Source organism: Maylandia zebra, linkage group LG4 (assembly GCF_041146795.1).
Source record: "Maylandia zebra isolate NMK-2024a linkage group LG4, Mzebra_GT3a, whole genome shotgun sequence".
NCBI classification, from domain to species: domain Eukaryota; kingdom Metazoa; phylum Chordata; class Actinopteri; order Cichliformes; family Cichlidae; genus Maylandia; species Maylandia zebra.
In genome coordinates, this window is record NC_135170.1 from 31357044 (window position 1) to 31375495 (window position 18452).

The 18452-nt window shown below is 40.3% G+C and overlaps 1 protein-coding gene across 4 annotated transcripts in view; it reads right to left on the reverse strand.

Moving 5' to 3' along the window:
- spop (speckle type BTB/POZ protein) overlaps positions 1 to 17822 on the reverse strand; it is a 96896-nt gene extending 79074 nt beyond the window's left edge. For 2 of the 4 annotated variants that reach the window (XM_004552418.3, XM_012919365.3), the window contains exons 1-2: positions 17697 to 17822; positions 2352 to 2487 (exon numbers count right to left, since the gene is read on the reverse strand). The gene's annotated coding sequence lies outside the window, so the exon portion shown is untranslated. Of the gene's footprint in view, positions 1 to 2351; positions 2488 to 3933; positions 4018 to 17696 lie in introns of all 4 variants that reach the window. The other 2 variants (XM_004552419.3, XM_004552420.3) reach the window with 2 other exon arrangements.
- Positions 17823 to 18452: the final 630 nt, after the last annotated feature.

Sequence of the window (18452 nt, forward strand, 5' to 3'; positions counted from 1 at the left end):
TCTCACTACATTTGCTCTAGCCAGAATGCTTCTGATGCATTCTCACTACAGGAAATACTCAAATTTGTGTGACAGAGATGCCACGATATAAATCACTTGATGTAAATTTGAGACAATTATGTGGTTTTTCTAACAAGATCCATCAAACAGACATTGTACTAAGGAGCTGGCAAGTTAAAAGTCTGTTTACTCCAAGATCCCAATATGTTGGACATTTGCACCTGTCAATTTCCAGTGAAGTGGGGTTTTTTGTTTTGTTTTTTTAAGGTAACTGTGTACTAAGTATATTCCCGGGATCTTTGTTATATCCTGGGTTTGTAGACGATCATGTGTTGGAAAAAGCTTGTGGGTGGCAGGAAGCTGCTGACAGACGTGAGTGACAGGTCAGGTGAGTGCTGTGGTCTGTTCAGGCATGCAGATCCAGCTCCTCTGAGTGATCTGAAGTGGCTTCAATTAACTGAAGCAGCCAAGTGTAAGGAAGGGGACTGGGGAGCATGGGCCCCAGACAAGCCTCCTGACAGATTTGGGAGGGGGGGGTGGGGATAAGATGAGTGGAGGCTTCTGACAGGTCCTCTAATACCCCACGAATTCCAACCTTTCTCCATCTCCTCTTAGCTAATTACTAAGTATCCATATGGAGACACTTGTCACTGTGATCACAGCAAATTGGCTGTAACTACAGGGTCAGCAAAGACCGTTATTCACTTATATATAAACACAAGAATACACACAGAATCCAACCATCTAATTTTGCAAGAAAACCGAACACACACAATACTTTTCTTCATCTCCAATACTAAAACTATTTTTAGTTTCATGGGAGAACTGAAGTTACCACCGAGAAATCTAATATCACCGGCACTGCTTCATAACCATCTGAAAAACCACATTCATGTTGATTTTTCATGATGCTCTTTCTATGTGATAATACAGAAAGGAGGTGATTAAAATATCCCAGCATTTCTCAACAAATCCTACACAGAGATTTAATTTTCATGGGTATACACAGCAACACTGATGTCAAGAGACACTGCCAAATGAAATGTTAAATAAAAAAAAATACTCTGAAATTCACTTCTGAATGTATGAAAGTAAACCACACACCAAACATGTGGGAAGAAAGAGAAAAGGTTTGAACTGTATCTTGGAATTTCTTTTGTATTAATGTCAACACCAACCTTTTCTTTGAGTTTAAACCCAAAGTAAAAAAATAAATAAACGTCTTATCTTATATGTGATGAAGGAGTGGAGAAGCAGACTGATCTGTACACTAGTAGGGCAAATTAATGTATTTATCATTTCGTCATCTCAGCAAATACAAAACAAATATCTCATAGCCTCTAAATGGAAAGAGACTGCTACTTTACACTATTTTCACCAAGCTTTTCCCCCCCCTTCCTTTCTTCCCGTCTTGCTGTTCTTGCTAGTTTTACACTACCTAATTAAGAAGTTTGGTGGGGGAAGCATGAAACACACAGGACCACATACTTTACCCTCAAGGATTTATTTTATTGTTCCTCTGTTTTTTTTGGTCTCCAATGTTGGCACATCCTCTATACCTCCACCCTTATTTTCCCTTCTAAAAACCCAAGCTTTTCCTTTTTTCACCTTTTCGGTCTTTTATTAGAACTGGGTCCAAATTCTGCTTATAAATGACAGATGAATACTACCTGAAATGTCTTATCGAGCTGCCATTTATATGATCAAGTGTCTGCTGCTGTCTCTATTCTCTTGCTATTTGGTATTCCTTCACTGGCAGCCTTTAGATCTTCTTTCACCTTCATGCTTTTTGAAGGTTTGTTTTCTATCCAAACCAAGCTTATTTCTTATGCTGGACCATCCACTTCCTCTTACCCATAATTTGATTCAAAGTTAGCCTTATGAGAATACTGTAGGTGTTGGTTTCTTAAACAGCTAAACAAATGTAGCTTACTTTAGAAGAAATGACTAATTTTTTTCAACCTGTTTGGAGGGAAAAAATAAAAAAATAAAAACACGCTTGAAGACAACTGAAGTTGTTCAGAAGTCAAAAAGGCAGCATTTCAAACTTAAATGAATGTGAAATTGTCTGCTTTGAAAAATGAGTACAGAACACATGAACACAAAGACTCCAATACTTAAACAGTTGTTAAAAGTTAGCTAAAAACACTTGGTTTAATAGTGCTGTCATCAGCTTGAGATCAAAAGTGGTCATTTTAATGTTTTATCGTCATAGACTAAAATTGCTTCTAACAATCGCTCTTCTCCACTTCTCCTCTCCCCACCCACGGCAGATTTGCAATTTCCCAATATTGGTACAGACCGATGCCCCCCCTTCCCTCCCCCAGATCCACACCTCATTTGGTACTCACCTAGATCAAAGTACCTCGCACATCTGTTCCGCTTGCAACTGCCATAACTAGCCAGCTGGACTCTCTCCGTCAGGTCTTGCTGTCTGTAGGTGTGTCAGTACTGCTCGTCTGTCCAAAGCCAGAGCTTCTTGGCAAGCTGCAAACACAAACAGCGAAAAGAATCAACAAGACTGTAGTTGTGAGAGTGAGCGTGGGTGTGAGCCAGTGCCTTATCATAGTCTTGCAAGAGACTCCTTGTCAAGTTGACTGTTTGTGTGTGCATCTGTTATGTAGGAGACTTGAATGCAGAGTATTCCTGAGATAGAGCGAGTGTGTGTGTGTGTGTGTGTGTGTGTGTGTGTGTGTGTGTGTGTGTGTGTGTGTGTGTGTGTGTGTGTGTGTGTGTGTGACAAGATATTACAAAAACACATGTTTTACAGAGACTGTAGTAAGGTTTACACAGCGAGGCGGAACAAAGTGGGACAGGGGCCCACCTTCCACAATTACACGCAGCTTTAAAATACTAATCCAAGCACAAACTGTATCTGGACTGTATCCAAACAGCAAACCAAAAAGCCACAGGTGTAAACAGAGCAATAAAGCAATGCAATCTCAATCCCACAAATGAAATAGTGCTGCTTATAGCAATAGCATTCAAAGCAGGATCACAGCAAAGCAGGCTTAATGCTTCCCTGATACTTTTTATGCTATATTTACAGTGGCCCATAAAAGTGGATAAAAATCTTTGTAGATAAAATTCACCACGTTAATGTGATGCATAAAGGGCCCACACAGAGCCCGATAGCAAAACAATCATCTGACAGAACAGACCCACGGTGGCTTCAACTCTGCAGTGTCATTAAAATCCTCCAAGTCTAATTCTCTTTCAAATACCACCTCTACCTAAATAAACATGACCAAGGACGCTTACTCATACTTCACATGCCTGCCAACCACAGATGAACAGGATTTCACAGAGCAGACTGGGTGTGTTTTGCCAACCATTACTGCAGAAAGGTCTGCAGATTGTGACAAAATGTCTCAAGCTAAACAGCCACAGTGATGCACTTTGTTCTCATAATAAAGCCAATCCATAAAGATGTCTGACATTTAACATGCAACTAGAGAAAGCTGTGTGATTTAAGTCAATTTACTTTGACACTTGGATCATAAAGAATAAAACAGGATTTTAAAACAGGCGTTGAATGACTTCAAACTACGGCAATCCAGGGAGTGACAAGTTGCCTCAGAGGTGTAATAAACTGCAACTCTAAGGCTAAACACTGACTTATATTTGGCTCAGAAATACTGCACCGAGAGTGTTACTTTTTATATTTTGGTGCTTTGTATTCACGACCGGTATTCAAACTGCCTGTGGGCTTTTACCTCAGAGAGAGAAAAGATGATCTGCATGAATGAATGAAATATCTTAAGATCCCTGTGTTTACACATATATACCAAGGAAATGTCAATCAGATGCAAAATACAAAGGTTGAGCCCTGAAAGAAATGTCAAAAAGGTAGACTGGCTCTGTGATGTGTGAATGGGACCAGCACCATTTGATCAATAGCTCACCTGAAATGAATACAAGATTCGTTCTTACCGACTCAAAACAGCAGATGTGGACTCCAACTCCATTTGTCACAAACTTGGATGAAACCGTTTCAGCTGATGAAGTGGAGATTGCCTAAGATAACACATTTTTAAATATTTGTTATTGGTTGCTTTCCATTTGTGATGTTTATTTGAGGCTCTTCAGAAGTGTTATGCTGAGTTGTTACCACAGGAAATTACATGAAGTATAACCTGAAACAACCCTGTCAGGAGTATGAACAAACATAACGTTATGTGCCCTTCATGTTCTTCCTGGTTTTTTTGGTCTTGTATCATTTACCCTGCTCAAGTCAAGTGGTCAGCTCAAACAGGAAGCGATAACAACAGGCAATACAACCAGCCATGCCACCAAGACATGTCAAGCTGACCCCAGCAATGCTGGGACGCCATGAGACAGCAAGGGCTGTCTCAAAAAAAGAAAAAGAAAAGACTGAGGAGGGAGCTGACAGATGAGGAGGTGGAAAACAAAAAAATACAAGACGGGAGAATAGAAAGCAAAAAAAAAAAAAAAAAAAAGTCGTCGACAAGACAGAAGAGGGAGAGGCAGGATGAAAGATAGGTCGATGTACCACAGGCTGATGAAATAGAGCGAGAAAGGCAAAGAGAGAAAGAAGCGGAACAGCAAGTCAGACAATAGTCAAACAGAGGAACAAAAAAAAGACACTAAAGGAATAGGAGACAAATTAAGGAGAGGGCATGGGGGGGGATGGGCAGAGACAGGGGGAGCCCAAATATAAAGACAATGTCAGATTCAATACTTCTCTTAAACGAGAGAAGAATTAAGGAGGAAGGAGAAAGAGTGGCTGTTCTATATCTCGCTGCTCCTGAAACCTGAAAAGACCAATACGTAGAAAGGAACAAAACACCGGGGGGGGGGTTAGATCAAGCGCTTGACTGCATTCAAAAGAGCCACAGAGGGAGTATAAGTGACACAATTAAGAGCATAACTGTCATTACAGCCAATCAACCCAGTGCCACCCACATGGCCACTGAGCAACAGAACCATCATGAAGAGGGATGAAGGACTGCTTATTCCCCTTAGCAATGCAGCAACAACTGTTAATACTGACTAGCACACATACCTAAAAGCCCTAAAGGCCATTGCATCGTAATGCAACAGCAACACAAGACACGTGTACAAAATCGTTCCATCAAAACATGTTCTTGTCTCATTTGCATCTTGAGAGAAGAGCTGACATTTAAATATAATCCTGCTGACATGCAAACTAAGTGCAGCCAATTCCATAGCCCGCGTGTGCATTAGAAAAGGAAAAAAGAAACGACGTGTGAATCTGAAACCAATCACAGTTTGATGTATACTCTCACTCAATAAAATAAAAACCAAATTTAATGAGCTTTCAAGCTCCTCCACAGTGACATTTCCTCTCCCAATTCTCCATCTTTTACAACCATCATTCACCTTACCTCCATTTCTCTTTATCCCTGCTACCGCTTGCCTTTCCTCAACCCTCCCTCACTTAGTTTTTCATTTTAAACCCACTACTTTGCCTCCATCTTCTTCTCTCTCCATCCAAAACAACGGCCATTCCAGAAAGAGGGCCATCAATCTTCTTCAATGAGACCAGAGTGCGAGAGAGTGCCAAGGCTACAGCAGATTACTATCTCTGCTTACCTCCGCTCAACACTGGATAACATATAGAAGGAGAGAAAGGGCAAATGGAGAGTCAGGGAGGGTCGAGAGTGAGTCAAAGAAACCATGTTAGATAGAAGATGGACATTAGATCTTAAAAGCCTCAAAAAGATTTAAAATAATAATAAAAACCAACTTCCACTCCTGTCACCAGCAGAGGCTTGTCAAGAAAAGACACCCAGCAGCTGAAATTAAAACCTCTAATCCTAAGTGGCAACTCCAAACCTGATCCTTGATTTACTTCCACAGAGAGCTCTGCTTATGGAGAGACATGAGATACAGGTCTTCTGTTAGACTGAACATGAATCATACTCTGCATCCAAAACAGAGTTACAAATTTAGAATCAAAATATGTACTGTTACTGTAACTAATTTAGTTGTTAACTACGGTACCAACAGGTCATTACAGTTCAGTTTGAACGGGGAAGAAAAAGTGACGGTGCATGTATAGAAAGGAGGTGGGGGAACATGATGGAGCAAGCGCTGCTTAATTACTTAAACACTACACAGAAATTGTTGTTAGTGCATATGCGAATATTTCTGTGTGTTTCACAAAGTCCTGTAAGCCAATTATCCCGCCTGATGAGAATTCTGAAAGCAATGTGCGAATGTTTGTTTGACAAAGAACTGACACAATGGTGGAAAAGCCAGAGCTGTGACCTTGCAGCAGAGAGGGGTTTTTAACAAGCTGCCTCACTGCCCTGTGTGGTGCAGTGGCAATAATCTGCACACACACTGTGCATCACAGGTAAATCCAAGGCTGAGGACGTCCTTCTGAGGAAACCTTATGTGAGAAAAAGATTGGTTACATGGCAAAGTAGAGTTTTTGCATAGAAAATTCTGGGTATTTTTGTTGTTTTTTGTAATGCAGTGCAGCAAACGCTCAGTGAACTCTTATATTTATAAAACATGGCCTTCTCAAGCAGTCTGCAACCAAGGACGCAAGACCACCAGGCCAGCTCTGACAGCTACATCCACAATTGAGCATGATAGGGCTAATCGCTATGCAGCTTTCTCACTGAGGAAAAACCTACGTGGGGGGAGTTTTGTCAGGCATAATAAACTCTCCCTGCATTGTCACACCACTGTTGAGGAGGAAGGTTAAACTTAGAGCTGTCTGTAAAGCTGTCCCTCTGCAGCAGCAGTGCTCTGACTGGGGATCAGCATAGTGTGGCTTCTGTGGGCCACACAGCAACGAGTGGGAGGAGGCAGCAATGGGGCTCAGCCAGGCGCTAAAGACTTTGACACTAACATAATCACTGATAATTGATTCTGCTGGTGAGGAAGGTTTAACATTAAAGGATAAAAAACAGCAACGGCGGTGGCAGCACGGCGCTCTGGCTTAATATGAGCTGATGGGACTGACGCCACCTGTCACACACCATCTAATCACACGAAGACAAGATTCTCTAGACGAACACATATCATCAAATCACTACCGGCCTTGGACACGCTCAGCACCCTCAAAGCAGCTTTGATCAGCAGTGGGTCGAGAAAATCGAGGGGGCACAGAGGCTAAGGGCGGTGGAGGAAGAGGAGGAGGATGAGGACAGACAGACAAATAAGACAAACGTCCTTCACTATTGCAGGACAACAGCCCTGAGATATCACATGACACGACAGAATAAAAGCACAGTGTTTCAAAGAGATATATAGAAGAAAAAAAAAAAAAAAAAAAAACTGCGCACTAAACCGAATGCAGTTATTACAAGCAGTGTGAAACATTTGTTCCATACTCGCGGTAATGGCAATTGAGCTGCAGTCAGCTGACATTGCAGTTATAATTCGGCTAATGTTATTCTCATTAGCTTATAATAAAGTGACTACTATTATACTATAATAATCTTCCAACTGCCTTTTATTGTAAACTGCCAGCCTGTGGGAAACACTAATAAATCTGAGGCAATAAACCCATTTTAACCCGTTTCACCTGTGATCTGAGCAGACTGTTTTTTAAGATGGCTAACCACAGAACACTATTTCTAGTCAGCCTCACAGATTTGTTGTTAAAGTATAATGGAGACACATGAGCTAAGTCTAGTAGCAGTGACTGGGGTGTGCCTATTTGCTGAGTGAACTGATGAAGACGGAGGGCTCCCTGTAGCCTTACAGTCAGAACACTGATAAATTGGCCAGCATCCACCCTTTCCCCAACTGCAAGAAGGATATGTGTGCATGAGAATAAGTATGAACACCTGCTAGACTGGAACTGACAACATAAAGTGGCAATGCAACTGATTTCATGAACAACACAGGAGCACAAAGGAAAAGGAAGACCTCCATTATGTCACTAGCAGACGTGTCACCACGAAGGAGACAGTCGGACTATCGGTCCTCCAACCTAGCAATGGCAGACTCACCTTCTTAAATTAAAGGGTGCTTAATACAAAGCATGTCCCAGACAGACAAACACAAATTTCCACCTTGGGCTGCAGACATAAACACACATCACTTCATGTCGAAAATGACTGTTTGGAGATCAAAGGTTTAAAATATGCGAGGGTCAGATATCTTGCAGGGAAATAAAGGAGGAAAGATTGAGGCTGAGAGGGGAAAAGGTAGCATCGGCAAATAAGAGATGGAAAGGGGACCAGAGAAAGCCCCAGGCTGATGGCAGCGGGGAGAGAAGAGGCAGACTGGATGATGAGCTAGTGAGAAAATGTAAATGAGAATCTGTCATGCAAAAAAAAGGAAAAGAGGGGAAGAAAACGTGAGAGATTACTATAGGAACTGTTCGAGGAGAAACTGAAGAGCAGAACAAAGCTCAAAAGAGGAAAAAAGGGGGTGGGCAGTGCACAGGAGGAAACAGCAATCCAAGAGACATGACAAGCATGCACTACACAGCCTTTTGCTGTTAAAATGGGCCACATAGTTTCTAATATGTCCTTCAACATGTGGTGAAATCAGTTTTAGTCACCACAGAAAGAAAATGCAAAAAACACAAAAGATAAGAAAGGTAGCAACAAATAGTGAGAGGTAAAATAAGAAGACAGAGATGGTCCCTGAAGATGTGACTCATGGCATCCCTTTGTCACAAGTCAAGACCACAGGGAGGAAGAGTAGGAGGAGTGTAGGCAGTAAAAAGGCAGCTCTTTTTCTCAGTCTTTCACTCCCTGGCTATCCTCCACCAGCAGCTGGAGGCTAAACTTAAGCTCCAGCAGCCACGAGGGAGAGAGGAACGGCCTTGGGAATAGGTCATCCACAACCACAGACCAAAACAAAACTCAAGCATCTGCATCATTAGCAAAGGAGCCCAGAGTCCCCTGATGTCTACCCACTGCACAACAGATCCCTCAGAAATGTGGCCACAACAATCCCCATGCACACAATCATCCGCTGCACAATCGCCATACAGCGATGTCAGCCTCCTCTTCATGAATATTCATCTGCCTCATTAACACTCAAGTGGGGAAACACAGCATATTGCAAGAGACTCCCGTTACTTGGAGAGAATGAAAGTTAAAGGCGGAGAGGAAAGGGGAAGAAGAGATGGGACACATGGTGACTGCAAAGGAAGGAAAGGGGAAGAAAAAGAGTAAGAGGCAAAGGCTTTGTTTCTTTGCCTTCAAACTTTTTTGAATCTCAGGAGAAGAGGGGAGGAAAAATGTCCTATATTGTTCCGGGAGCTGATACCCTCCAGTCGCTTTTCCTTATGAAGCCAGATAGGGCAGTATGAAAGCAGCGTCAGCAGCAGGGACATCGCAGCGGGAGCACAGGCTAAGAATTACAGACTGTTTTACCCTGTAAATCCTACTGCAATAAAGACTTTAAAACAGCTGCAATTTCACCACTAATGTCTGGCTGCTCGCAGTAACTGCTAAACTGTGGGGGATATGTGTGAATACACCTCAACGCAAGCTGCAGCTGAACAGACACTCATGTGACTCCCCCGCCCTCTGTTCAGTAACAAAACACACAGACGTAAGAAGCCAGTCTATATCGTACACAAAGTCTGTCAGTCCACTCGGCCACACGCTTTCTCTCAGAGCCACTTGCCAATAGAAAGACACACAAGCGCGCACGCACACACGCGTGCACAGACACACGAAGAGAAAGGATTATTTTCTCTTCATGTTGTAATGCTAGTGAATCTCTTAACAGGAACTGCCAACAGGGGAAATCTTCCATCCTGCAGCTGTGTCCTCAGAGAGACTCTGGAAACTGTAGAAATTTCCTTGACTCTTTTCTCGTCGTGGCTTTGGTTGCAAAAACAGCTTGGCCATTCGGGTATGAGGAGATGAGGCAGAGTCAGGTGCTTTTCTATAACGTTGCCCCACCAGAGTCGCTCTAGTCCTTTAAAAAGGGCAGCGGGAGAAAAAAAAAAAAAAAAAAAAAAAAAACTTGTGGTACCAAAATTGGACCAGGTCTGTGGAAATCAATACTGCTGCTTACGTGAGGGGCCTCCACTAAGGCTATTTCATATTTCACCATATATACACAGTTTCTGAGCAGAAAGAAAAAAAAAAAAAAAAAAAAAAAAAAAAAACCACACAACCCCTCAATTTCAGAACAGTATGAACTATCGATTTCACAGTCACGATTCTTACTCTTTCTCTGCCCATTTCTGTCCTCTCTCTTTTCCATTCCCCACCTTTGATGTGGAACTCCTTCCCCCCACCCCCCAAACTTCTGTTAAATGAAAACTGTTTATTATTAGGCTTCTCGCGACGGAGAGGTCGTTACCGTCACATTTTTACATCTTTCACATTTCTCCTAAAAGAAATGTTTTTTCCATTGACATCACGAATCGATCGATCTGTAAGGTGAAACAGAAAAGCTATTTCTTGACAAAAGTGAATACCACTGCCCTTACCTTGTACACTTTTGAGATATTAAAAGGTGGGCCTCACAGAGTAACTTCCAATGGCACACCGTAACAATGCACTGCCTATTATAATGACTATATCGTGACTTGAGATGCATCACGACATCTATTTATTCACTGCTGAGGCCTGTACTGTGTACTATGGGCTTAGTGAGGTAACTTGAGATTTAACCCTGGGTTTATTTAGTGCTACAGAGGTGGTTCACTCTTATCCTGGAACACCAACATGATAACTTAGATACATTTTTTTAAAACGTCCCTGAACTGTTTTATTTGAACCAGTCTTCTCTTAATTTCTTTTAACATTTCACCTACAAGTGATATGAATTTTAAATGCCAAACACTGTTGGAGCTTTAAAAAAGTTGGATCTGATGTTCAGAGTATTTGGATGGGTCGCTGTTTTCCCACAATCTAATGCCAGTGTATCAGCAAAACTGAATCTGACTTTTGGGCAATGGCGCTTTTAACCAACTGTGTTGTCATTCATTTATATTCATACAGCTTTCCTGGGTCATGTGTTTTGCTGAGCAGTCTGGCAGAGACCGGGGACCTGGCCAGTTCAAATCACAGGTCCAAAGTCAGCATGCATGCATGATTTAAATACATCTAAATGGCAGATGGTGAGAGACCTGGCTGGGATCTGGCTTCAAGACAGAAGCAGTAATGCAGGAGAAGCAAAGGGATTAGAGTGAGGAGTGACTTGGCTTGTCTTTAAGATTACTTTTCCTCTTAAAACATTCACTTCATCTGTGTCACTTCTGCTCTCTACTTGTTATTGGAAAATAGCTTCATGCAAGAGAGGTGGAAAACCATTCGATGCCGGCTCTGTCTGCATCAGTCACACACTGACACGCACATACACAAAGAAATACATTTCATCCTCCATATCCGAAACAGCCAAAGCACTGGCAGGCATTTGCGACCCCAATCCATATTTCAATTTCCCTCCTCTCATGCAAACTAATTCAATACTTGTTGCCTTCCCTCACAAGCGATCAGCAATATGAGAAATGAGCTTCTTCGCATGTTGCATCTAAAAAAGGTCCAATCTGAGACATTTTTGAATGCCTATATCAATTATGTCTTAGTAGTGCCGTGCATATGCAAATTGTCCTTAGGAGTAGCATTGCAGGATAGAAAATCTAAACTACAACCAAAAGGAAATTTTTTTAAATCAAATGGCGTGCCATTTGAAACTCGTACATTACACCACTGCCTGTGTTTATATCAACAACTTCATGTTTTCAAAACATTTAAATAAACATTAAGCTAACAGCATCGAATGAGTCAACCGAATGAGTAATTTGAATATGATGTTCATATATGGATTTCATTACCTTAGTTTTTCCTTTAAAAGAAATCACTTCAGCTTTTCACGAAGCCAGAACAAGAAGTATCAAAGCTGTATGCTGTGATGTGATCAGCCAATACTTTTTGAAATCGATCCAGCGACACAGCTCAGAAGACTGGACAGTATGGGCCTGGTTTTAGAGGAATTTGTGAATGTTCTTTTAATCAGGCTCATTAGTGAGATAAAATCTTCAATTCTGACATATTAAAGATTTTCAGTAACACCCAATTTCCTTACCGACTAGTATTGATGTACTGACCGGTGTAGCATTTTACACTGTTACACTCCAAACAAATTCACACATCTTGACATCTCCCACTGCTGCACACACCAAGAAAGGAATTCTCAGAAGAGCAAATAAAAATACAAATCTGAAAACATAGGATACAGTCTGAGCCTGATGGAGAAATGGTGCAGTGCTGAAACATTTGTTTGTTAAGGTCCACCACATTCTGCAGTAATTCACTTTTTACTTGACATTATATAGTGGATAGTATATCATTGATCCATTTTTCAATGCGCTCTGCATTTGACCCTGAAAATACACAAGCATGTGCGCACACACCGACGTACTCATTTGGTGTTGAAATGAGCAAAGATGAGTAACAACATCGTCTCAAACTCAGGAACACGGGTGCACTCTTTGCCCATGTAAAGAGAGAGGCAAGCAGGTAATAGCGACAAATTTAGGGGCTTAAACAGCGACAGCTTTACGATGCCTGAGCGGCCTCTATGACTCCATTCCTGTCAGATTCTATTAGCCTGGCCTCCACCGTGTGCTTCGATTGGCTCTTGGCCTATTCCCAGCAGTTACAGAAGCACCACCCGTAAATAAACCAAATGGCTGCATCTTGTAGTATATGAAGGGGCGGGGGGCTCTTTGCAGCTGGGCGCTTGTGTGTAAAGAACATCTAACAGAGTGGTTGAATAGTTTAATATACAGCAGCGAGCTGAATGGACACAGTCAACTAGAGGGAGAGCGCGACACATCACTGTAAGAGTTTAAATTTGAGGAATACGAGAAGCCAGAAAGGCACTTTTAAATCAAGACAAGTGGTCTCAGTCCACACACACAGCTAGATACAAAAGGAAAAAGTGTGCCTATCTGCCAGCTGCCAGGTGGAAGTCTATGGAAAGGCCACCTGTCTAATAACCACTTTTGATGCATACAGCTCAGCAATATGAAACACAGCATCTGGCCTGTCCCCTCCAAACTGATCTTGTTAACAGCCTGATCCGTGTTCCTCTTACATAGAATTTATTTGGGCAGTTCACTCAGATTTAAAAAAAAAAAAAAAAAAAAAAAAAAAAAAAAAAAAAAAAAAAAAAAAAACCACACACACACACAAACAAGAAACACAAAAACATAAGTTTGTGTTTATAAATTCAACCACTGCAGGTTTTAGGTTTTTTTTAAAATGGCTTTTGAAGAACTGTGGAAAAATAATAAATTTCCTAGTACAGATTTAAAAAATAAATAAATAAATAAAAAATAAAAACAACTGCTGGCCTAAAAGTGAAGAAAGACTGACGCTGGCACAACAAAGTCACAATTACCTATATGTTTAAATTAACAGTCATTATATCCTATTATATCATGCATACTAGTGGAAAAAATATAAAAAGAACATTTACAATAGTAATAACATAATGATCTCAACCAAATGCTAGCTTCATTGCATGCATATATTCACTGAGCATTCACAGCTAACTATAAGAAAAGGTATAATTAAAACAATTTTTATAACCCAAAACCATGTGACTAAGGAACCTATTTGGTTTTCTTTTGTTGTTTTGGGGTTTTTTTTTGTTTAGACTCAAAAACATTACTAATTATTTGTAATTAAAATAAAAGTATATTTATGCTACCGATTCATACAGTAAAGCTCTAGCATCACATTTGAGTGAACTGTATGATTACTGTAATAAAGTGCTTTAATCAGTCAATGTAACTGGAAAACAGAGTGCTTGTCTTCAAAGAAATAAATCATAGGATTATTGTGTTTATTGCAACTTGGGAAATATCTGTTATACCTTCAAAACTCTGAAAAGCTGCTCCTCTGTGCCTGTCTGTGGCAAAGTGGCCTTCAGCATTAACAGGCTATTACTTGTGAAATGTAACCAATCAAATTGGAAAGGACATTGCTCAAGACCACAGAGTGGTGGCTAAAGACAGACTGAGGCCGCTGCACCACAGTGAAAGCAAAACTTTGTTTGGTTTTTTTTGTTTTTGTTTGGTTTGTTTTTTGTTTTTTTTTAAAATGGGACACATGAAATAAAAAAAATGTTTTACTTTATTTATTTTAATCAAAATGGTTTTATTTTAATTGAAATTGGTTTAAAAAGTTACAACAAAAAAATATTTATGACTAAAGGGCCATTAAACTAGCAAAGAAATTGGACTGGACACCTGGTTGATTTCATTTATACATCTACTGCTTTCCTTATATGTCATATTGAAATATCTACCAAAACTACACTGTTAGTTTCATTAGTCCTGTTCTTAAACAGTAGATTAGTTCACCTGCATTCAGAATATGAACCGAAAGTTTACCAGTTTGTATCCACTTCCTTTTCTGACAGACACAACAATGTCCGGAGAGTGAACAAAACACTTCCATACCAACACAATAAAAACAATGATGTGACATCACATCTTTTACAGTCACAGCTAGACAACTGTGACTTAAGTGCCAACAGCTGTTACACAAAACTGACTGGATGTTGAAATTCAGATCCTGAATCTGCATAGTTCGACCGTATTGTAAGCTTGAGGAACGAAGTCAGTATTTTATTTTGTGCAATGAGCTGCAGTTTAATAAAAAATTCAATTTCCCTGCACACCAAAACAAGTCACGAACTTGTACATCAAGAATCTGTCTTTACCAACAGATATGTGAAGAATGTGTGGATGTGTCACGGTTTAAGAAGATAAAATGAGAAAAATGCTAAGCCAGTCAAAGAGTTATCTTTTGGGATTCAAATTTGTTCACCATGGAATCTTCTGAATCAACCCAAACTCCCATTCAGAGCATTTCTGAACTCCCACATGCCCTTTGCTCATGCATACAATCGCAGCACAGCTGAGCAGAAAACTCTGTGGGACAAACCAGCTGAATTTTTAGCAAGCACTTAGCAGATCTTTTACTAGAAAATTCAGCTTTGCAAAAAAGTGTTCCACCAACTTTTGTCACATCACTAATAGAAAATACGAAATGAGACATGTTTACCTGCCCTTTCAGATGGCCACCTAATTATTTTAAGGATGCACTGTTAGATCTGGTCATTTATTCCAGCATGATGTGTAAAAAACAGCTTTTGGTGTCCTTATAGCCACAATAGTGAGTTTTGGGTTTTAAAACATGAATCCAGCAAGGAGAAGGGCCTTTACAAGGCAACAGGATGAGAAACCCTTAAGCCTCTTAATAGAAACAAATGATCAGGGTCCACAACCACACATTTTGGTCTAGATCTCAAAGGTGAATTGACATTTAGCACCAATTTAAGTCCAGTGTCACTTAGCACAGTAACTGTCTTGTTTTGTTCCATTGGGAACATGGTGCAACAAGAATTTTACTTCTTCTTTTGGCTGCTCCCTTTATGAGTTGTCATAGTAGATCATCTGCATCCATCTCACCCAATCCCTAGTATTCTACTCTGTCACCAACCCTCTGCATGTCCTCCTTCACTTCATCCATAAATGATCTCTGTGGTCTTCCTGGCAACTCCATCTTGAACATCCTTTTTCAAATACATCCCCGATCTCTCTTCTGCACATGTTCAAACCATCTTAGCATTGCCTCTCTGACTTTGTCTCCAAAGAGCTCAACCTGAGCTGTCCCTCTGAAGTAATTATTTCGAGTCCTGTCCATCCTGGGTACTCCCAGTGAAAATCTGAGTTTCATCAACTCTGCCACCCTTTCTTTCACTTTTGCTGACGTCCTTCTGTCACAAATCACCTCAGGCACCCATTTAAACTCTTCCACCTTCACCGATATACCTGTGTCCTTCTCATTCATACACATTCTGTCGTGCTTCTACTGACTTTCATTCCTCTTCTCTTCAGTGCATACCTCCACCTCGCCAGGTTCGCTACCACATGCACACTACTCTCACAACAGACTTCTTACTCCCAGATTCTACAGGAGAATCTTAATATAAAACATACATAAATATAATACACCATAATGCACTACACCCACATTATCAGAGCCCAAGGAGCTAAACTTGGCACACTAGTAAATCTTGAGCTCTGTCCACACTGGAAGCAATTTGCATCACTTTGAAGCCGACTGCTCGTCCCTGACAGACATTCCAGGCTCTAGTTGCCTAGGTAACCCACTAATGTATTTACCACCAGGTCATATGCCAGTCAAAGGTATCCTCTGCTCTTTTTGATAATGCTGTCCGTCGCTCGCCTAGAACTCCAGAAAAGTTGAAACCAGGTTATTTTGCCTGTAGTCACTAAAGTTGCAAAATTTCCTTCCCTTTCTATGGTCTCTAGTCATCACAACGCTTCCAGTATGGACACAGCTTTGGACCCCTGAAGGCTCTTACCTTTATCAGATATCACAAGGTTGCCTAGCAACCACCAAGCAACGGACTTAAATGTCCTGTTTTTAGCAGGTATGCACCTATGAAACGCTATGAAAGCATTTGATCATGTTTATTTCACAGCGATAATATCTATTAACTCATATTTCAATTATGTACGAGATATTATGATGCCAAACACTGAGCAATGGGCTAAAATTACCCGTTTCTTGCCTTTCTGCAGCCCAAACAATACCGTAGCACTGGCATGTACTAGCGTCAGCACAAATCCATCTGGTAGTTCCTATTAGTACTTGGTTTCAATGGAGCTGCACAAGTTAATAATTATGAAAGAAGCAGGCTACTAAATTAAATAACAAAATTCACAAAAAAAGAAAAGAATCCCCGCCTTCCTCCAATGGCAATGGACTTGGCCAATTAGCAGTAGATATTTGTTCAGTCATCCAACTCTAATGACTGCAACAGTTATTGCTATTACTGATTAATCTGATCATTATTTTTTAATTAAACTTGGTCTATATGTATCAGCTAAACTAAAAAAAAAAAAAAAACATTAAATTGAACAAAGCAAAAGATAAAGTCTTCTCTCATTTTAATAAAAGCCAAATTCCCCCTAGGGGTTTCTATAAGGTCTACTGAAATCTTAAAGACGTTTTCTGATTTTTTTATTTATTTTTTCATAAACCAACAAACTACTAGTTTTTGTAGCTCCAGTACCAAATGTTTGCCATTCCATATTTCATTTAAATAGTTGTGGGTTAGATCCTTGAATTTGGATATCACAAAAAAAGTTATTCATAGAACTTTGAGTTCATTACTTTATCTAAAAGTCACCAGTTTTTTCCCCAGCCACCGTGCAGAGGTACTACAGCCTGCATTGCAGTAGCCTTTCTGCTTGACTCTCTCTTTTCAGATGCTTTCTGGCAGACTGAAACCTGCAGCTGTCCTGCACTGCGCATTGGGAAGCAACAGAGGGGAGAAGCCGTGGTCACTATTTGGCAGGATACTGAGGCATGATGAAGCATAACATGTTTTTTTTTCTAACATGGGTCTCATTATTTTGCATATCCATGTGGAAACGTTAAGACTGATAACTCTTGCCGTGACAACCCAGACGTGACAGTCATGGCATAAAATTGCACAAAAAAATCCGCGGAAAAGTGAATCAGAAACGGAAACAGTATAAATAAGTCCCGAGCCGCTACCTACCTGCTAACAATAGCCAGCTAGCGGCTAATATTGAAGCTCTGTAAAAGTGCTTCCAGCGTTAAATTACGGCCAAACTTTAAACGCACTTTACCATAGAGGAATCAATAAAAATCGTAAATAACAGGCATATGAAGAGCTCATTTTACATCTTTAAAACTCACCTTTGTTTCGCACTTGAACGAAAGAGATGAAGGATTTTTGACAAGAGCAGTCACTGCACTTCCGGGTTAGACTGTGACGTGTCCGAACGCCCAATAAGCGACTGGCCATGCTGGGATTGTTTTGGTTTTGACTCTGGGTGTTACGGGAATATACAAATTTCCTATTTAATTACGAGCAGCTGTCTGTCATCAAAATCAGTAGACTAGCACATTTACTATCACTCGTAGACAAACTACATTTTCTTTATTTTGTTTGGTTTAGCTGTAGGAATTTCTTTTCGTTTTTTAAGATAAGAATTAAAAGAAAGCAAAGGGCACATAATAAGAATAAGCCTCAGATAAGAAATTCACTGAGTTATGGTAAAAGGTTTGTAGTCTGAGTTGCTCTAAATTCAAAGTATTTCAAACAAGGAGCTTTTCCCTTGACCTCAAAATAATTTAGTGGCCCTTAATTATAACCAGAATAAGAAAAGAAGAGAGGATATTTTAAAATAATTGTTAATTGAGAAACCAGAGATTGCTGAATCAAACCATCAAGGATTGTAATCCTTTATCTCCAGATTATTATTAAACCATCAGGCAGAAACCATGAGTGCATTTTGAGACAACAAGCTCTTTTGTCCTCACACGTTATATCATTGCTATAGCTAATATTTTCTGTGTAGTATATATAAATACTTATAGTCACATTAGATTAAGTTTCTATGGATGTCATATATTTTATATGCACTGATGTGTGAGATTCATTATATTATT